This window comes from Leopardus geoffroyi, chromosome B3 (assembly GCF_018350155.1).
Source record: "Leopardus geoffroyi isolate Oge1 chromosome B3, O.geoffroyi_Oge1_pat1.0, whole genome shotgun sequence".
Classification (NCBI taxonomy): domain Eukaryota; kingdom Metazoa; phylum Chordata; class Mammalia; order Carnivora; family Felidae; genus Leopardus; species Leopardus geoffroyi.
This window is the reverse complement of record NC_059337.1, coordinates 112,310,075-112,332,858: the sequence shown is the minus strand read 5'-3', so window position 1 is coordinate 112,332,858 and position 22,784 is coordinate 112,310,075. Positions and strand designations below refer to the sequence as shown.

The following is a 22,784-nucleotide window of genomic DNA, read 5'->3' as shown; positions in this document are numbered from 1 at the left end:
ATGAAAAGTCATTTAATGGATGGTCAGTATTCCCTTGTAAGGTGAAATCACAAGTTAGTTAACCAGTTTTCTATTACTGGATATACAGGCTGTTTGCAACTTTTTGCTATACAAATAAATACTACATCTACATGCTTTATTTTACATAAATTGTTGTCCTATTTACTGATAATTTTCTTAAGATAAATTCCAAGAAGTAGACGTTCCTGATCTAGAGAAGTACACATTTTTAAGTCTTTTTAGGCATACTGTTAAAATCACTATTTCTCTAGATACTGGACTGCCATGTTTCGTTGTATAGTTGGAACACTGCACAAAGGTGCCCAGCTGAGAGGTTGAATTAGGGCTGAAATCCAGTCTGCATTTCCTTTGCCCAGCCCGGCATCCTGCAAGTGGGGTACCACATAGCGAAAAGAATGGTTTTTTACCTTGCCCCAAAGCTCCACTGATTGTTACACCATTCACCCATGGGGGCCCTACCTGATCAAAGGGGACTTGTCTTTTCGCCTTGTCTGCCTATGTGGGGTCTTTTTGTAAATCATATGTAGATGCTGTATGTGCTTTCTCGAGGCTGACTTAACAGTATGATTTTTATTTTAAGTCGACAAATTGATAGGAAAAATCAGTATCTCATTTAAATTTACATTGGATGTCTATTTCAGTGGTTTGGATCGCCAAAAGCCTCCCTTCACACCACCTTCACTATTATCTTGCGTCTCCTTATCAAAGCACCTTTAAATACTTGTTCTCTGATTACAAAATTCTCCAAATTGGGCTTCCAATCTTATCTCAGTCACTGTGATCCTAACACTAAAGAAGTATGTGTTTCTCATATTCACTTGGGTAGAGATGGATTTGCTGTGAAGTTAATGTGGTTGAAGCTTTAGGGTCCTTTCCAGGGCTCTGGACCTAATTTGGTATTAGAAATTTTTTTTACGATCACCCAAATTGTAGAACCATCAGATGCTGCAAAATATGGACTCGCCCCTGTGTAGAGACTACTGGTCTCATATATTCCCAGTCTCAAATTTCATTTGAATGTCTATTAGCACTAACTGGGATCTTTGGAAGCTATGGATATAGGAAACTGCTATTTTAAAATATTTTCTTAAGGATAGTATGTCCTTTTAGTACTTACTCTGTACTTTCTCCAGCTATTGTCTTAGGACTATAATCTCTTCTGTCCATGATGAGTTTAAATATCATATGTGTGTGTATATATATCTATCTATATAGATATAGGTATATATAAAACATACTTTTAAATAACTTTTAGCTTGTCTGTCCTTTGGCTGCCTATTCAACTCTAGTAAGCTTTAGCCCTGCATTGCCAACTACACACATTCTACATTTTTCTAGGATCGCCAAACCATCTCTGGTTAACCAAGTCGTCAGCACCCTCTGATTATATTCATGCTGACCTCAAGCCTTTTGGCCACCACAGTTAACCTCCAGGTCTACTTAAATATATGCACGTTTCCAGACTAATTTTTTGTGAGACATCTGTTCACAATTCAGTGGTGTTGCATGGTCTAATTTTGTTTTTAGATGTTGAATCTAAAGTAGTTTAGTCAAACTGTGTGATGTTACATCTTGTCTTTGCCTCTCCTTGCTTGGGCAAAATACTTAGGTGAATTTTGGTTCAGTTTTCACATTGTTTTGAAAGCAACAATAGTTAGAATTGCCCTTTTGGAAGAGGATAAATTAAGATGAGACCTGTTTTGTTCATGCTATATCCCGTCCCTAGACTAGTGCCTGGCTCTTAATATATGCTCAATAAATGTTAGTGTTTAAATGAGTGAAAACACAATGTATATACATCCAGAACTTGCTGCATTTGAGCTGAAGTGCCCCAGAGAAATTGAAGTTGTGTTCAAGAGACTGAAGCAGCGGATGGCTGATGCAGCAGTTTATGATCTAATCAGGGATTCTCAAGCCTTCAAGTGGAGAAAATCAATAACAAAGACACAATTTGCTTAAAGGAATCTGGCTGTTTTCTCTAGACCCAGGAAACGACTGTTGAGAAGTTCATGGTGCCAGTTCAATGGGCAAGCAGTCTTATGCTGAAACCTGGCCAGCTGGAGAACATGGGAAGGAGCTGGGGGGATGAGGATCACTCAGAGTGGTGCTCTCGGAGGGCACAAGCACCAGAGTACCTGCCTTCAAACAGGGCTTCTGAGCCTCAAATCCCTAGAATCGGGTCTACTGACTCTGATTCTGGGGATCCCAGTACTTTGGCAATTCTTAAATAGTTCCAAGACCCAGAAAGGGTGAAGAATCATTTGAGTTTCTGCTTAAAATCAGAAAGCTAGAGGGAGAAAGTAGAGGGTTCAAGGTGGTACCTGCCATGAACGTGCAAGAGGAAGCAGCAGCATTCTGCATGGCACCTTCTGTTGCCTCTGCCTTCAGGCAGGGAGAAAAAGGCTGCTTTTCAGACCAAATTGTGCCATTCTCTCAAGATTGGCACCTTTGGGTGCTCACCAAACATTAGCAAATCTTGCTATTCTTCCTAAGTCCTCAACTTGGTGATTGTCTTCTGCACAGGATTTAGACGAGACGACATGCCCTAAATGTACATAGCTGGCAGATAAGGAAAAATGTCCAGAGTAAGCATCTGTGATTGGAGGAAAAGAATGGATATGGATTCATGTTTATCTCATGTCATAGCAGGAGATACCTACATTCTTGTTTCCTTTATTTGTTTCACCATAGGAGATCTGGAAGGAAAAGCTTCATGCAAAGACATTGAAGGAAGGGGTTTTCAAGAGGGACAGTTGTTGACTTTGATGTGAAAGTTATGAAACTCTCCCCTGGTCTTTGGGGATTTTGATGACAATGAGACAGTTTCTTTAGGGCCAAGAGATATCATGCAGGTTTAAATTTAATCTCACAGCCTCCCCAACTGCTTTTATACCCTGCAAGGGTGAAGGGATAGAGAGGAGAGAACAGATGTAAGAGGAAAGGCAAGCTCTGCCTTGACTGTGTGATTTTTGCTCTCTGTATGGAAAATAGTCAAACTCCTTCTTTCTCCTGGGCTCTGTAGACATGGTCATCACTGGGGACCTCTCACACACACGTCTTGCACTGTGGAGAGTGCCCTCCATTCCCTGGGCAAGCCACATCCCAGTAGCCCCTGGCTCACTGGTGGTCTGCCCCATGGTGTTCTGGAGCTGGCCCATACCACCTCATGAAGCTGATTGTGCATATCCATCCCTGACTGTATGTTTGGGGACTCCAGACTGGTAACTGGAAATCGGCCATAGTGAGAGTATTTACACTCAGGTACTCCATAGCCACATGTGGCTAGTGGCTTCTTTATTGGACCAAACATTTCCATCATTGCAAAAGTTGCATCAGACAGTGTTGATTTGGATGGATGGTGCTGTGAGAAGTTTAAACTGGTAGGGATCTATAATTTGGCTATTGTTGAAAGCGCTGCTATAAACAGTGGGGTACATGTGCCCCTATGAATCAGCACTCCTGTATCCTTTGGGTAAATTCCTAGTAGTGCTATTGCCGGGTTGTAGGGTAGTTCTATTTTTAATTTTTTGAGGAACCTCCCCACTGTTTTCCAGAGCGGCTGCAAGAGCCTAAATGTCCATCGACTGATGAATAGATAAAGAAGATGTGGTTTATATATACAATGGAATACTACTTGGCAATGAGAAAGAATGAAATCATGCCATTTGCAGCAACGTGGATGGAGCTGGAAGGTACTATGCTAAGTGAAATAAGTCAGTCAGAGAAAGACAGATATCTTGTTTTCACTCACATGTGGAACTTGAGAAACTTAACAGAAGACAATGGGGGAAGGGAAGGGGTAAAAATAGTTACAAACAGAGAGGGAGGGAGGCAAACCATAAGAGACTCTTAAATAAAGAGAACAAACTGAGGGTGGATGGAGGGATGGAGGAGAGGGGAAAATGGGTGATGGGAATTGAGGAGGGCACTTGTTAGGATGAGCACTGGGTGTTGTATGTAAGCGATGAATCATGGGAATCTACCCCCAAAACCAAGAGCACACTTTACTCACTGTATGTTAGCCAATTATATAAATTATAAAAAATTATATGAATTATATAATTAGATAAAAAAATAAAAATAAAATAAAAACAAAATGGTGGGGATGCTATAAAAAATAAGTAAACTGGTAAGGATCTGATATGAAAATGAAGGAGAGCCCTAATTCTAAACAAACTCCAGTGTACATTAAATTAAGGTCTTGATGGGGCGCCTGGGTGGCGCAGTCGGTTAAGCGTCCGACTTCAGCCAGGTCACGATCTCGCGGTCCGTGAGTTCGAGCCCCGCGTCAGGCTCTGGGCTGATGGCTCAGAGCCTGGAGCCTGTTTCCGATTCTGTGTCTCCCTCTCTCTCTGCCCCTCCCCCGTTCATGCTCTGTCTCTCTCTGTCCCAAAAATAAATAAACGTTGAAAAAAAATTTTTTAAAAATTAAGGTCTTGAAGTTTAGTTTGTACAGTTATATAACATTTCACAATCAAGATGTTATGAAGCCTCTAGAGAGGGACAAGAGACAAGATTGTACCATCTTACAGCCTTCAGTCATAGTGCCACAGAAAACAGATTTCTGGGCAAATGTCATACACATTTGTGAAGGTTGATATGTGTGTTTTTGACTTTGTCACTTGCTTTTAAATCATCGCTGGGTTTTTGACACTGTCACCCATCAACTTTTGCTAATCTGCCTAGAGGTCAAAGTTGAGATGTGGGACTGAGAAGGGGAAGCTGAGGAGTCTCAGAAGGCAGCTTCTAGGCCAAGGGCCATTGAAATTTGGTAGTCTCAGTAGAGCTCATATTTTATGGGCACTAAGGAAAAATCTCTTCTCTACGAGGGTGCAGAAATTTTTCCTAGCTATAGAAATTGGGGGATTATTAGACTTGATTTAGAGATCTTGGATTTTTACCACCCTGATTATTTCTTCCATTCACCTAGTGAGTGGATTCTTAAACAGTAGGTGGTGGGTTTTCCCCAGTCAGGAGTAAGAGGAATTGATATTCATGTTTCAGTGTAATGTGTATGAATGAGTATATATTTTGATCTGATCACCAGTTTTGATATCTGAGTAATGGGCCATGCCTGGGTAATACCCCAGAGCTATCACTATCAGCATTTGTGCAGCATTTGGACCCTTTGACAGAGTCCTTGAGTGAAAAATGGCTTTGGTCTTAGAAGTGGCCTTCTGAGCACAACACATCAAGTCCAGTGCTCGAGGGGCCTGTATGTGTTGTGACATATCTTTATAACCTGCAGCAGAGACAGCAGTGAGGCAGTTTTGCTGATGTATGTAGGCTTAATGGTTTTTATATTGTCATCCTGAGTTATGAAGCTTTTCCAAGGCGGATGGTGGTGCAATGCCTGATGGCAAAGGAGGAAGTCAAGGTGGGGAAATGTGAGGAGCTCCAGTGGTAAATCAGGGAGACCACCCCAGACATGGGAGAGCTAGACTTGACCTGGAAAGGCATGTTCTCCCCTGGAACACACAGAAGTCTTTCAAGAAAGATCATTAAGCCACTGAGAGAGCAAGAAGGGAATGATGCAAGGATCACGTGGAAGTTGATGGTGAATGGAAGGTGGTTGTATTTTTTTTTCTGGGATGCAAATGTGGAATGATCAAGTTGCCTGATTTCTAGCCACCACCCACTAGTGGCAGTCCCTTTCTTTATGTTTATGTTCTAGAAGATTTTCTCTGCCTTTTTTTTAGGAATATATAAAGAGAACATGATTGCTCTTGGAGAATATAAAAAATAAATCAGAGTATATTCTTTAGAAAACATATTTTCTTGTTTAGTTTTAAAGAGAGAGGTGTGTTATTATCTGCCTGAAGGGAGCTTTGGGAACACATCTCAGTCAGGTGGCTCCTGGTTCCTGCATAGCCTGGAATCAGACCAGAATTGATGCCTGACTCTACAGATAACACGTAAAACTTGGAGCCTGAGTTAGAAGACCTGATTCTGTTATAAAGGCCTTCTTATGGGTCTCTGATTCTTTTTTTTTTTTTATTTTTTTAATGTTTATTTATTTTTGAGAGAGAGAGACACACACAGAGTGTGAGCAGGGGAGGGGCAGAGAGAAAGGGAGACACAGAATCCGAAGCAGGCTCCAGGCTCTGAATTGTTAGCACAGAGCCTGACGAACTCACGAGGCATGAGTCATGACCTGAGCCGAAGTCCGACACTTAACTGACTGAGCCACCCAGGCACTCTGGGTCTCTGATTCTTGAACCTATTATCCAGATTCCTGTTTGGGATCTTTCACCCACTCTCATATCACTTCCATTGGGAAATAGCAGGACTTCTATCCCATATTTCTATTTTTACTACATTTTTCTTCTTGCCACGTAAACTCTATCCCTGGATTCTCAATATCTGGATGTTTGGGTCTGGATCCTCAACTGAAATCTCCAGTTGCTCCACTGATCATCTGCTTCCAAAACTATTAGAAAAAGGACACTGCATTTGCTATGGACACAAACTTAGCTTCTATCTCTGTAGGCTAGTACTTTGCAAACACCAAAGGGAAGAAAATGGCCTTACTTCAAAAGTCACTTTAGTCCTTATAAGAAATATTTCATGACACTTATTGTGGACATCAACCTATGAAGAATATGAAAATGTGCAAGGCTCAACTCTATCCTTAAATAGCTTAAATTTTAATTAGATATATGAACCTGGAACACATGAAAAAGTAAATGATAATAATAATAATTACTTAATTAATAGAAGTAAGTGATACAAGTACTAAATGCCTACTGTATGCCAGGTGATTTACATATGTCTTTTGAAATTACCCTACAAAGTATACTATACTCTTTGAAATTACCCTACAAAGTATGATTATCTGCATTTAACTGATGAGAACCCTGAGTCAGAGAAGGCAAGGAACTTTCTACAACTCACTCAGTTAACAAAGATGAAACCAGGGCCTGTCCCCAAAGCCAGAGTTCTTTCTTTTGAAATATATTACCTTTATATTTGTTTGTTTTAGTTAGGATAGAGATTATCGCTATGCATAAAACTGATGCTTAGTAAAAAGAATTATAAGGAATCCTGAAAGAAGGAAAGTTCTGTGGCATGAATGGTTAAAGAATACTCTGGGTAGAGGTGGACTGATTTTATCTAAGATCTGAAGAACAAGTGGAAGGAATTTGGAAGAGGAAAGAGAGACCAGCCTATCTGCGAGGGGACTGGTTTGATATCCAGCATCCTGGAGTGGACTTTCAGGGTGCATTTGGAAGTGTAGCTTAGCCTCATCTCAGTTCCAATTGAGAGGTTCCTTAAGGGCTGCAAAAGTCCTGAGAACAGGAAAGAATTATGATTGTTATCCCAGTGCTTGGGTCACCACTCAATGCCAAGGTTTGCTCCTGGAAGGATCTTCCTAGTTGGTTGTCGTCTGTGACCGTATTCTAGATAAGCACAAAGGTTTTGGATGTTAAACAGTGTTGATAGCCTCCATTCTGTTGGTGCAAGTTCTGAGGCCTGAGAATTGCCCTTGGAGTTGAATAATTACTGGGTTTATGGTTTCTTTGGCTTTACCTTTTTAGTCTTTCTAGTCTGTCTGTATGCCTCTGATCCAGAGCCAAAGATCTTAACTACACAGAGCTCTTAGGCAGAAGAAATGCTGTCTTGCAGCCATGGGCCTGTGCTCTGGTGTCTCCCAGTTGTCAGCTTAATAGTTTTGGGGTACTACCTGTAATCCTATCCCATAATCCAATCTTTCCCACCTTCATTCTCACAACCACCTCAAGAGGTGGTACTATCATTATCTGGATGGCACAGAGGGTGAAACTGATTCTTACAGAAGTTAAGACACCAAACAGAAAAGACAGAGGTCATCGGGATTCTCCTTTCTTCCTAGGTTGGACCATAACCTGGTATACAAGTTCTTTAGGTTTTCTCCAGGTGCATTTCACACTGCAGTTCTTTCTGTCCCTTTTTCTCTGTAAATTTTTTTGCTTGTGAACATTCTCTTATGGCATCCCTCTGTGATGGATCTGTGAAACCACAGAAACCCAGCCAGTGGGCGTTAGACTGCCTGACTCATGGGTCCTCCTTTTTGGAAGTGGTCAGTAGTGTCTGAAGAATCGTAGAGTGCACCTGGCCCCCTGTGCCTGTCAGAACCACTGGGAATAAATCCCCTCTTTGCCCAGCAGTAATCAGCTCACCCCTTGAAGCATGAAATTTGATTAGCGCTTTTATCTCTGCTGCATCACTGGGACTGTTATTACAGGTCATAAAATTTACTTGTGTCCCATCCCATCTACCCCTCTGTCAGTGTGACCCTGATGTAGGACTCAGCGACCTCTGGGAAACAAGAACCGGGGTGGCTGCTTACTGGGGGAGGAGCTTCACTCTTTTTATTTATGTGAACTTGTATATGGTAATGCTGCCAGAAAAGGGAGCTCACTTCTCAGGGAAACCTAAGGGTTATCAGGATTGGGTTTTGTACCTTTAATATATCTTAAATGAGGGTAGGAGATGATACAGGTGTATGTACTAAGATCTGCCTTATTGTATTTGCAGTGCAGACTTTGTCCAAAATTATAAAAAGAACTACATGCACACTTTAGAAATGAGTTAAGGGTCTGTATGTGGAATTGGCAGCCTATAGTGATTTCTCACCTGTTTTGCAAATTAGAATATTTTAGGGAGGTCTTAACAACACATATTATCAGTCCTTATATCCTACCATTTACATGTGAATCCATATTTCTGAGAATTCAGACCAAGAGTCTGTACTAGTCATGTTGGACCAGTGTTCTGGGATGCACTGATGGAAGGGGAAGCTGGCTGGATCTGCCTTCATTTGAATGCCCCCAAGGATCAGGCATATCAGAGCTTGGGTACCTTGGTCTGAGGATGCCTTTTCAATGAACACAGAATCACTGAAACTTGAGTAAAGAGGGTTTATTTTAAGAATTTAGTGAGGCATCCAAGGCCAGGAGAGAGTCCTGTTGGACCATGTGGGAACAGGGATTCTAAGTGGGACTAGAGTCAGGACAGAGTCTGTTCTCTTGTTCCTCAAATGCCATACTCTCTGCCTGTGCAGGACCCAATCTATTCAGGTCAAGTATCTACTGCACTGACTGGTTTCTTGTTTCATGGTCCCAATTCTTGAAAGATGAAAGGGGACTGGTCAGATTTGTCCTGGTCTGCCAGTGGTATGGCTTCTCCTGTGTCCTGTGACTGTGTCCAGTCAAACTGACTGAAGCTGAGGAAGCCAAGTCAGCCAGGTTCAGCTATGGTCAGAATATGTCCCCCCAAATTCATATATTGAAATCCTACCCCCCCCCCAAGATGATGGTATTAGGAGATGGGGCTTTGGGAGGTGATCAGGTTATCAGAATGGAGCCTCATGAGTGGAATTAGTGCCCTTCTAAGAGAGACCCCAGAGAGATCCCTTGCTCCTTCCATGATGTGAGGATGACCCAGAAGAGAGGCTTAGCTGACCATGCTGGCACCCTGATCTTGGACTTCCAGCCTCTAGAACTGTGAGAAATAAACTGTTTATAAGCCACTCAGTCAGTGCTACTTTGTGATAGCAGCCCAAACTAACTAAGACGGGCTCCTAGATCTTCCCCCTCGAGGGCTCTGAAGATCTTCCGCATTAAAATAAGCAGGACAATGAGAATAACAGGTATATCGCTTAGCATTTATTATACCATCACAGATTGACATCTGTCATTTTAACAAAAACACAACTCTTACATGGTCCAGAAGCAGTTATGGTGGCATGGGTAGCACCTTCTTTTTCTGTAATTAGGATGCATGGGAAGTCAAGACAGAATCAGCCTTCTTTTATTGCACTGTTTTTCATTCATTGATTCATTAAACAAGCATTTATTGAGCACATATTATGTACCAGGTACTCTTTGGGGACTTTGTTACTATTTTAAATGCTTGGGATACTTTGGTGAGTAAAACAGGCAAAGATACATGTTTTTGAGGAGCTAGTATTTTAGGATAGAGAGTATTTTAGGATAGAGAGGAAGGTAGGTATGGAATAATAAAATAAATAAGTAAATTATGCAGTGTGTTAGAAAGGTATTAGTTCTTTAAAGGGAAAGGGGGAACATATGTCAGAGTAAATAAAGTACAGAATACCAAGGAAGTGGGTTACAATTTTAAATATGGTGGTTAGTATGGTCTAACTGAGATGACATTTGACCAAAGATTGAAGGAGTTTTAGATGTGTGGAGAAAGATCATTCTAGGAAGAGAGCACAGTCTAAGCAAAGGCCCTGAGAGATGCCAGTGTTAATGGGATGAGTGAATGAGGTCACAGTAGTAGCAGAGGCTATAAGGACAACAAGCATATGGGTGGGCCTTGTAGCCATTTATGAAGACATTGGCATTTTACTCTGCATAAGATGGAAATCAAGGCAAGATTATAAGGGGAGAGATGACATGATCTGACTTATTTTTTCATTGATCTTTTGTTTGTTTTAAACTTTTTATTATGGAAATTTTAAACAAAAGCAGGCAGAATAGTATAATAAACCCTCTGCGGCCATCACTCAATTATAAAATTACCAACTTGTCAATCTTTTAAATACCCCCATTCACTGGGAGAAGATATTTGCAAATGACATATCAGGTAAAGGGTTAGTATCCGAAATCTGTAAATAACTTACCAAACTCAACACCCAAAAAACAAATAACCCAGTGAAGAAATGGGCAGAAGAGGGGCACCTGGGTGGCTCAGTTGGTTAAGTGTCCAACTTCGGCTCAGGTCATGATCTCACAGTTTATGGGTTCGAGCCCTGTGTTGGGCTCTGTGCTAACAGCTCAGAGCCTGTAGCCTGCTTCAGATTCTGTGTCTCCCTCTCTCTCTGCCCCTCCCCTGCTCATGCTTTGTCTCTCTCTGTCTCAAAAATAAATAAAACATTTTTTAAAAATTTTAAAAAGAAATGGGCATGAATAGACACTTCTCTAAAGAAGACATCCAGATGGCCAACAGACACATGAAAAGATGCTCAATGTCACTCCTCATCAGGGAAATACAAATCAAAACCACACTGAGATATCACCTCACACCAGTCAGAGTGGCTAAAATGAACAACTCAGGAGACTAGATTCTGGAGAGGATGTGGAGAAATGGGAACCTCTTGCACTCTTGGTGGGAATGCAAACTGGTGCAGCTGCTCTGGAAAACAGTGTGGAGGTTCCTCAAAAACTTAAAAATAGATCTATCCTATGACCCAGCAATAGCACCGCTAGGAATTTACCCAAGGGATAGAGGACTGCTGATGCATAGGGGCACTTGTACCCCAATGTTTATAGCAGCACTTTCAACAATAACCAAATTATGGAAAGAGCCTAAATGTCCATCAACTGACAAATGGATAAAGAAGTTGTGGTTTATATATACAATGGAATACTACCTGGCAATGAGAAAGAATGAAATATGGCCTTTTGTAGCAACGTGAATGGAACTAGAGAGTGTTATGCTAAGTGAAATAAGTCAATCAGAAAAAGATGGATATCATATGTTCTCACTCATATGTGGAACTTGAGAAACTTGACGAAGACCATGGGGGAAGGGAAGGGACAAATAGTATTGACCAAGGAGGCAAACCATAAAGAGCTCTTAAATACAGAGAACAAACTGAGGGTTGATGAGGGGGGCAGGGGAGAGGAGAAAATGGGTGATGGGCATTGAGGAGGGCACTTGTTGGGAGGAGCACTGAGTGTTGTATGTAAGTGATGAATCCAAAAGCACACTGTATACACTGTATGTTAGCTAGCTTGACAATAAATTACATTAAAAAATAATAAATACCTCTATTCACTTCCCTTCCTTTCTAAATCCAGATATACCATTTAACCAGTAAATATTTCAGTTACATAATGTATTTTTGAGGTATAATTTATAGTAAAGTGCAGCTACATGAATATTTTCATGTATATATAGTTTTGTAACAACCATCCAGATCAAGATATAAAATATTTCTAGTACCCAGGTTCTTTTGTCAACTTCCAAATCCATAACCACCGCCCCCCACCACCATTTAAGGTAGCCACTATTCTGACCTCTATTAGCACAGATTTATTTTGCCTGTTCTTGAATTTCCTATAATAGAATCTGACAGTATGTAGTCTCTGTGTCTGGCTACTTTAGTTTACCATTTTGTTTGTGAGATTCGTTGATGGGTTGGGAGTAGAAATTTGTTGTTTTTAATTGATGTATTTCATTATATGGATATAACACAATTTATCAATTCTTCTGTTCACATTTGCTTTGTTTTTAATTTTTGGTTACTGTCAACATTCTTCTGTATGTAGACACATACACTTATATCTCTTAGATACATATCTAAGAGTTATTGCATCCGGGAGTACAATTGCATGGGGTAGGCAAGTATTTAACTTTAGCAGATATCTCCGATACCGTTGAAATGATTTCACTCTCCCCTGTAATGTGTAAGAGTTCCAATCGCTCCACATACTCACCAAAACTTTCACTGTCAGTTTTAAAATTTTAACCATTCTGGTGGGCATGGGAGTGTCCAATTTCCTAATGAGTACTATTATTGAGTATCTTTTTCCTATACTTACTGTCCATTTGAATTCACCTTTTATAAAGTGCCTGTTAGAGCATTTTATTTATTTATTTATTACATACTTACTTATTCACTTATTTAATTATTTATTTATTCTTTAATGTTTATTTATTTCTGAGCAAAAGAGTTTGGGTGGGAGGGGCAGAGAATCTGAAGTGGGCTCTGCACTGACAGCAGTGAACCCGACACAAGGCTCAAATCCATGAACCGTGAGATCATGACTCAAGCCGAAGTCAGGAGCTTGATCAACCGAGCCACCCAGGCACCCCCTGAGCATTTTATTCATTAAAAAAAAAAGTTTGTTTTCTTATTGTTTTTTAGAATTCTTTTATATAGTTTGAATACAAGACCTTAGTCAGGTATTTGTATTGTCAATATCTCCTTCCAGTCTGTAGCTTGCCTGTAAACTTTCTTTTAAAAAAAAATTTTTTTAATATTTATTTATTTTTGAGAGACAGAGAGAGACAGAGCGTGAGCAGGGGAGGGGCAGTGAGAGAGGAAGATACAGAATCAGAAGCAGTCTCCAGGCTCGAAGCTGTAAGCGCAGAGCCCGACTCAGGGCTGGAACCCACAAACCATGAGCTCATGACTTGAGCGGAAGTCGGACACTGAACCTACTGAGGCACTCAGGCGCCTCTTGCCTGTAAACTTTCTTAGTAAATGAGATTTGATCAGCAGACATTCTTAATTTTACTAAAATCTAATTCATCGTGTTTTTCCTTTTACACTATGGTCTGGATTTCACTTTTAGGTATGTGATCTACTTTGAATTATTTTATGTGTATGGTGTGAGGTAGATGTTAGAGTTAATTTTTTTTCACCAGGTATCTGGGGGCTGCAGCATCCATTTTTGGAAAGACAATTATTTTTCCATTGAATTGCACTGGCTTTTTTTTCCCTTCGGTAAATCAAGTGATCACCACATAGATGTGGATCTTTTCTGATCTTTTTCTGTTGATCTATTTGTCTACATTTACACTCATTCCACACTGCCCTAATTGCTGTACCTTCATAAGTCTTAAAATCTAATAGTGTGCAATTTTCCAACTTGGTTATTATTCTTCAACATTATCTTTTCTTTTTAGGTTCTTTGTATTTTCATAAATTTTAGAATGACTTTTTCAGTTTCCAGAAAACAATCTTGCTATGATTTTGATTGGGAATGAATTCAACCTATAGATCAATTTGGCAAAAACTGGCATCGTAACAATACTGAGTCTTCCATTAAATACATGTAATATTTACCTCTTGATTTAGATCTTTGATTTCTTTCAGCAATATTCAGTGATTTTTAGTGCAGAGATCTTGCATATCGTTTGTTATATTTTTATTAGGTATTCGATCATTTTGATACTGTTATAAATGGTATTTTTTCACTTACTTGTCCAATTGTTTTTTGCAAGTATACAGAAATATAATTAATTGTTTGTATATTCACTTTGTAACTAGCAACCTTGTTCAATTCACTTATTAATTCTTTTTTTGTATGACTTTGACTATTTTTAAATTATTCTTATTTTATTTTAATTCCAGTGTAGTTAATAAGCAGTGTTATATCAGTTGTAGATGTACAATAGAGTGATTCAATAATTCCATATATTACTCAGTGCTCATCATGTGTACTCATAATCCCCTTGACCATTGTCACCCAACCCCTCACCTACATCCCCCTCTGGTAGCCATCAGTTTGTTCTCTATAGTTAAGAGTATGTATATGTATATGTTATTCAGTCATAAAAAGGAATAAAATCTTGCCAATTCACTTATTAACTCTAATAGTTTATAGATTCTTCTGTAATTGTAACATACTATTATGTCATCCTTGAATTAAAGAGTTTTACTTATTCCTTTCTAATCAATAAACCTTATATATCTTATTCTTGCCTCAGTGCACTGGCTAGGACCTCCAGTACTGTGCTGGAAAGAAATGATGATAGTGGACATCCTTATCTTGTTTCTGACTTCAAGGGAGAAAAAATTTCAGTATAACACCATTGAGTATGGTGTTAGTTGCAGGGTTTTTTGTTTGTTTTTGAAGATACTCTTGGTTTTATAGATATTTTAAGGAAGTTCTTTTCTATTCCTAGGTTACTGAGACATTTTTTTTTAAATCAAAAACTGGTTTTGAATTTTATCAAATGCTTTTTTTGCCATCTATTGAAAATATCCTGTGGTTTTTCTCATTCTGTTAAACTGATAAATTACATTGATGGATTTTCAAATGTTAAACAACTTTCTCACTTTTAAAAAGGATTACTCTATTAGGTTGAAAACAGACTGAGAGAGGCCACAAATAGAAACAGGGAGAGCTGCTAAGGGATTGTTATGGTCATCCAGAAGAAAGAGAATGGTGGTCCAGACCAGTGTGGTAGAAAAGGAAGTAGTAAGGAGTGGTCAAATTCTACATATATGTTGAAATATAGGAATTTCAGACATATTTTATATGAAGAGTGTGAGGAAAACACTGGATCCAATAATGAACTCAAAGTTTTTGTGTTGGGTAACTGGAAAAATAGAGTTGCCATCAACTGAGATAGGAAAGGATGCACATGAAATAGGTTCGGGGGTAAAGTTTGGGGGTTAAGCTTTGGATATGTCAAGCGAAAATTTAGTGGTTTCCAGCTGACAGTTGGATATATGAGCCTAGACTAAAGAAGAAAGGTCTGTTTGAAGACATAAGCTTGGGGTCTAAAACAATGATTGGATCAGATCATCAAGGGAATGAGAGTCATAGAGAAAAGACTGATACCAACATTTAAAGGTTGGGGGAAAAGAAAAAAGAGCAAAGGAAGTTGTAAGTGAAGCCACTGAGGTAGGAGGAGTAAGAAAGAGACTTTTTTCCAGGAAGCCAGTGAACAGTGAGTCCAGAAGGAAGGCATGACAAATCATGCCAAGTGCTGCTGGTAGATAAGTGAGATAAGAGCTAAAAGTCATTAGACTTAGGCATGTGTAAGTAACCAGTAACCTTGATAAGAGCAATTTGGGGAGCAAGAACCTGATTATTCAAGAGAGAATGGGAGGAGAGTGCTTAACTAGTATACATAACACTTTTGAGGAGTTTGATGTAAAGGAGAGCAAAGAAATGGGGCTGGAGCTAGTGGGGAAAGTAAGATTAAAAGAATGTTTGTTTGTTTGTTTGTTTGTTTGTTTTAAAGGTAACAGAAATAATAGCATGCTTGTACACTCATGGTGATGACACAATGGGAGAAGAAAAATTGATGATGTAAGAGAAGGAAAAGAATTGCTGTAGCAAAATCTTTGGGTAAATGAAGAGTTTGGGATCTAGTCTCTAGTAGTCACATGTAGAAGAATTGACTTTAGATAGGAAAAAGAAATCAACAAAGACATGAGAAATCAATACCTTACAGAGAGAAAATATTTGTTGTGGTGGGCAAGAGTGGTAAGCATGCATATCCCAGGTATCTCTGGCTTTGTCAGCTTGAGAATACAGATGTAGTCACAGTAAGATCCAAATCTTCATGGCTCTGAGTCCCTCTTCTTGCTAATGGAATCTCAATATTTTCCAAATTTATTTTCCTCAAATAGGTTTAGAAACCCAGAGTTGCTTCTTACGTTTGTACGTATCTGGCTCCCATTTATTAATAGCTACCAGGACTGGATGAATATAAATACTACACATTCAAACTCCGATAGTTCTACAGGATTCAAGGCCAAGGATCTTTTATCCTTTCTCTGAAGAAATATTTTTTCTTAGTTATGCAGATTCCTCAGAGTAAGTTCACTTATACAACCTCTCTATCACAAGGCAGGCACGTGATTCAGGACAGATTCTCATGGTAATTGTTGTACATCACCAAGAACCACTACCCCTTCTGACATCAGGCTCCAGCATTGAATTTAGCTCATTAGTGCATAATTCTCCCTCAGTTATGGTGAGTTTGTTCTCAACACTCCCATTATTGCCTCCATTAAGCCAGATTTTACTAGTTCCCTGCTCCCCACCAAATGACAAAGAAGTGGCAAGGGGCAAAGAAAGACCAATGTTTCCAGACACCCACCTATGTGGGCACCAGAAACTCACTAACTGCTAACTTCAGTGTTGTGTCAGCAGAGTATAGAGAGGAAGCATGCACACACACACGCGCGCGCACACACACACACACACACACAGTGTTTTTTTTGAAAAAGGCTTGCTTGCTTTCATTCTTTCTTTCATTCTTTCCTTCATTCTCTTTTTCTTTCTTTCTTCTTTCTTTCCTTTCTTTCTTTCTTTCTTTCTTTCTTTCTTTCTTTCTTTCTTTCGTAATTTGACATATACCATTGTATAAATTTAAGGTGTATAATGTTTACTTTATTTCTATATTTTAATATGATTCTTTTTTTAATATGAAATTTATTGTCAAGTTGGTTTCCATACAACACCCAGTGCTCATCCCAACAGGTGCCCTCCTCAATGTCCATCACCCACCTTTCCTTCCCTCCCACCCCCCATCAACCCTCAGTTTATTCTCAGTTTTTAAGAGTCTCTTATGGTTTGCCTCCTCCCCTCTCTGTAACTTTTTTCTTTTTCCCCTTCCCCTCCCCCATGGTCTTCTGTTTAGTTTCTCCAGATCCACATAAGAGTGAAAACATACGGTATCTGTCTTTCTCTGCCTGACTTATTTCACTTAGCATAACACTCTCCAGTTCCATCCACGTTGCTACAAAAGGCCATATTTTATTCTTTCTCATTGCCACATAGTATTCCATTGTATATATAAACCACAACTTCTTTATGCATTCATCAGTTGATAGACATTTAGGCTCTTTCCATAATTTGGCTATTGTTGAGAGTGCTGCTATAAACATTGGGGTACAAGTGCCCCTATGCATCAGCAGTCCTCTATCCCTTGAGTAAATTCCTAGCAGTGCTATTGCTGGGTCATAGGGTAGATCTATTTTTAACTTTTTGAGGAACCTCCACACTGTTTTCCAGAGTGGCTGCACCAGTTTGCATTCCCACCAACAGTGCAAGAGGGTTCTCATTTCTCCACATCTTCGCCAGCATCTGTTGTTTCCTGAGATGTTCATTTTAGCCACTCTGACTGGTGTGAGTTGCTATCTCAATGTGGTTTTGATTTGTATTTCCCTGACAAGGAAATCACATTGAGCATCTTTTCATGTGTCTGTTGGCCATCTGGATGTCTTCTTTAGAGAAATGTCTACTCAAGTCTTCTGCCCATTTCTTCACTGGATTATTTGTTTTTTGTGTGTGGAGTTTGGTGAGTTCTTTATAGATTTTGGATACTAACCCTTTGTCCAATATGTCATTTGCAAATACCTTTTCCCATTCCATCAGTTGCCTTTTAGTTTTGTTGATTGTTTCCTTTGCAGTGCAGAAGCTTTTTATCTTGATGAGGTCCCAGTAGTTCATTCTTGCTTTTAATTCCCTTACCTTTGGAGATGTGTCAAGTATGAAATTGCTGCGGCTGAGGTCAGAGGGGTTTTTTCCTGCAGGGCTTTTTTCAGACTGGGGCCAGCTCCCTGTTCACGCACCTGGGGAGAAGGGGAGCCAGCCCTGGGTGTGGTAATATGATTCTTGTTATAGCAATATTTATCACATTACATAATTATAATACCATATCATTATCTGTATTTGTTATACTGTCCATTAGATCTCTATGGCTAATTTACTATTCATTGCAAGTTTGTACCCTTAGACAACATCAATTTTATTCCCCCACCCCCTCCCCTGGTAACTATCATTTTGCTCTCTGTTTTTTCCTGAATTTGACTTTTTTAGATTCCACACAAAACTGGTATCATATAGTACTTGTCTTTCTCTTTCTGACTTATCTGACATTATTTCACAATGTGCTCAAGGTCTATCCATGTTGTCACAAGCGGCAAGATACCTTCCTTTTTCATGGTTGAACGATATTCCATTGTATCTATTTACCACGTCTTTGTAATCCCTTCATGCATTGATGGGCATTTAGGTTGTTTTAATATCTTGACTATTGTGAATAATGCTGCAGTAAATATGAGGGTGCTCATATCTCTTCAAAATCCTGTTTTCATTTCCTATGGGTATATACCAAGAAATGGAATCTAGATCATATGATAGATCTTTGGTGGAATGTAAATTGACCCAACCAATATGGAAAACAATATGAAGGTTACCTTGGACACTTTGTATCCCCTTTTTACCACTGTACCAAGCCTCATTATTGTCTATGTTCACCAGACGTGTTGTTTATAACTGAACCCCAGAATTTGAGACTTCACCACAGCAACTTTTCACCCTTTATGTAAATCATGGAATATACATGGATATATTGGAGAAGGTGGCATAACCTAACTCAGCCAGTTCCAACTCAAGAAATCCACATGGGATAAGAATAAGAAATGTTTGCTTAAGTCTATAAAGGTATAAGGCTAAGATCTTTTGATAAGGGCATCTGGACCACTTAAGTCTTACTTTTTCTAGGACACTGGTTTTATGGACACTGACAATGTTTGCCTTTATGGCTTTTTTTTTTCTAAGTGTCATGGATAACCAGCCCACATTTGTATAGTCATAGTTTTCCTTTACTCATGTCAATTAAATCAAAGGTGTGACAGCAATGTTTTGCTGGCAAAGGTGTCAGAATTTTAGGTAAGATTTAACTTCATGAATTCTAGAACTTTTATATTAATAACCCAAAGGGAGTGTTTTTTTGACAGAAATTGATGAGGCTTGTAAAAATCACCAGGAGAGAAGACTCAGTGTTCCTTGATACCCCTCCTATATCTCCTGGATGATTCATGAATCTGTCAGTGGAATCCAGTTTATTTGCTCTAAATGAAGTTATCAATCTGTCTTTCTTTGGTCCCCAAACATATCATGTATTGTAATAGAAATTACAGTGTTGCACAATCATAACACTATTGTTACTTGTCAAGGGTGACATGAGCATGATTCCTATGGGTCTGGCCTTGTGGCCAACATGTCTTCCACTCCACGCCTTTGCATTGGCTGTACTGGTTTGTTCTCACCTGATTGATTTCTGGAGAGCTGGCTTTAGAGAGATGCTGTATTCCTCATGCCCTGTATGCAGACTGGGCTGAACTGGGCTCTAAGAAGCCACAGATTGGAACATCCATTGTTATTGCTTCTTTTGGATACTCTGTATCCAGATTCTACTGGCTCAGCCTAGAAGATATTTCTTCAACAGAGGAATTGCAGGCCACTGTGAAAGCCATTTAACTAGCACGGGAGAGCAGAATGTCTTCCTCTGACATCCACATCCCTAGGATAGATGGTCTGAGAAATGCATGCACCTTGTCCTACTATCTATAGTGTCATTTCCAAATATACCTCTATTTGTATGGTGTGGTAACAAAAGCTTTGAATTAAGATCAATGTGGTTGGTTCAAGTTCCAGTTTTACCACTTATCTTGTGACACTGGGAAAATGACTTTCTTCTTTATGATATACAATGTCCTCATCAGTAAAAAACAGGGCAATAATACTTTTCTCACAGTCCTGGATGAACCTGAGAAGAATCTGGAACATGATACAGACTCAATAAATATTCATTTCCTGTCCTCTGAGAGATTTTTAAGGTCTAAGTTAGAGTCCCCATGAAATCCCAATGTCAGATAACCGCACAAGGCAGTAGAACTAGATAGGACCTTGCAACTCAAATTTTATCTTGTTTGGTGTTGTGAACATTGAAGGGCTGATTTGTCCAATCCTGGGCATGGGTGATGATAGAACAGAGAACATACTTGTTGATCAAAGCACCCTGAGGGAAAGTCTGTGCCTAATCCATCTATAGTTCTCTAGAAGGCACAGCATGGTGCCTACCATTGAGGAGGCCCTAGGTAACTATTTATGAATTAACTTCAGAATAATCTGTGTTTGAAATCTTAGACTGTAATGTGACAGTGTTTTGATTTGAATTTACTTGTCCACACAGAGACACAATCACAGCGGAACAATAGTCCTCTGGGTGATTAAAATGATATTTTTTTACATGGAATGATGGTTTATGGTTAAAGTGGCCTCACAAACAAAATCTGGTTAGTCCCTATGCCTACCCAACCCTGAGAGGCTGTCCATAACTTGATTCTATCAACAAAGAAAGGTAGCCTGGGCAAGATGAAATGGTAAGACCAATGTCTCCTGTCGAGGGTAGTGAAATGGGACCCTATTGCTATAGCAAACTCACACTGGGTATTGTTCCTAAAATCCTAATAGACCAGTGGTTCTCAACTGGGGTGTGAACCCCAGCTGCAGTGTCACCTGGGTGTCATTTGCAATTACCCAGAGATATTTATAGTTGTCACACTGCAGGGTGAAGTGCTCTTGGCATCTAGTGGAAAGAAGTCAGGGATGCCTCTAAACATTCTGCAATTCGGGGCGCCTGGGTGGCTCAGTCAGTTAAGCGTCTGACTTCAGCTCGGGTCACAATCTCGCGGTCCGTGAGTTCGAGCCCCACGTCGGGCTCTGGGCTGTGATGGCTCAGAGCCTGGAGCCTGCGTCCGATTCTGTGTCTCCCTCTCTCTCTGCCCCTCTCCCATTCATACGCTGTCTCTCTCTGTCTCAAAAATAAATAAACGTTAAAAAAAAAAAACACATTCTGCAATCCACAGAACAGCCCCCACAACAAAGAATTATCTTGCCAAAAATGTCAACAGTGCCAAACTTGAGGAACTGCAATAGACCCAAAAGTAACTTTGCCGAAGATGAGTGAAAAATGTCTCCCAAGTTTTCTGAGTTCCCTTGAAGAGAGTTGTATTCTAAGTATGTGCTAAGCTACTAAAAAATATATAATGTTCCTGTTGGCAGAAATGTCATTTGCTTCTATACCCTTGGGAAAGTTCTTGCTTTTATGTTTTGTCTTCTTTTTTGTTCACGAACTCTTGTTCTTGTTCCCCCTTTTGTGGGGACAATAATGAACTCCTGTGGTCTCTTCATTTTTTTTGTATCTCCCCACAACACTGGATACACTACTCCCTAAGGACTCAGTACTTATTATTAATGATAATCATAAAAATGAGAATTTATTGAGCACTTATTATGTGTCAGGCAATTATCTAAGCATTTTATATCTATCATATTGTTCTAATCCCTCAACCACCTATGAAACGTATACTATGACATCTATATTTTACAGATTTGGGAACTGGGCATCAGGAGTCTAAAAAGCTTGCACACAGAATTAGTAAGCAGTGGCACTGAGATTCATAGCTGGGCTCTGGAGTTTCGGTGTGTAACTGTTTAGACATACAATTTCATGTGCTTGGACAACTTTTAAGACTGTAGTCAGCTTCAAAACCCTGGGTGGTTTTGGTAACCATTAACCATAACCATCAACCAAAACCCTGGAGAAAGGATCAAGCCCCAGTGACCTCATTTCTAGTGTGCTCTAGGGCTTTCTGCAGGGCAGGAATGAGGCAGGTAGGGGAAAAGGGCATGGAGCTCCTATGGAAAGAACCTGATGTAGAATCAGCAAAGCTGAAAACTGTACAAATGAACTCTTCCCTGGATGTCCTCTTTTCTCCATTCTTCTCTAGGGTAAACAACAACAACAACAACAAGCAAAGGAGAAAGCAACAAAACCCCAGGCCAATTGCCCACACTGTGAGTCTTTCAGCTCAGTCCACTCTTGTCCCTGGAAGATGTGTCTGCTGCTGCCTCTGATCTGTGTGGTCACTGTTTTGTACACTTGAGCTGCAGTGGCTGTGACATATCTCAGCAGAACTCTCCACAGCTGATTCTTGTGCAGGTAGGGCGTGATTAATGATTTTTGCCTCTTGCTATTCATTAAAGGCTGTTTGCACTGAATGTACTGTCAGGTTTTGCAGGATACACTCATGCTGAAGAAAGAACAGATCAGAGACTTGGGAGGCACTAATTAGAAATGCCCATAAGAGGTACTGTGGACACTTGTCTCACTTCTTCTTTCATTCAGTCAGTCACATATTCATTCATGCATTCCTTTACCAAATACGCATCAAGTCCTGTGTGCCTGGACTTGTGTAGTTCCTGAGAAAACAAAGATAATAAAGGCATTGACAGGAAACACGTACATGCCAAGGAATGGTTGCCATCTAAGAATGTGATTGCTCTAATGAAGGCCGGAGAATGCAAATATTCTTGAGCACAGGCTACCGGCTTCATATCTTGACATGGTCACTACTCAGGTGAGCTTGGGTGAGTTATTTAATCACTGTGTACCTCAGTTTCCTCATTATAAATAGGAATAAATATTATTCC

General features: G+C 39.8%; 1 long non-coding RNA gene across 1 annotated transcript in view; it reads left to right on the top strand.

Moving 5' to 3' along the window:
• Positions 1 to 21,802: 21,802 nt before the first annotated feature.
• The window catches only part of LOC123584009, a 58,387-nt gene continuing 57,405 nt past the window's right edge, over positions 21,803 to 22,784 (top strand). The window contains exon 1 of the long non-coding RNA XR_006705111.1: positions 21,803 to 22,711. This is a non-coding gene — a long non-coding RNA (uncharacterized LOC123584009). The remainder of the gene's footprint in view (positions 22,712 to 22,784) is intronic.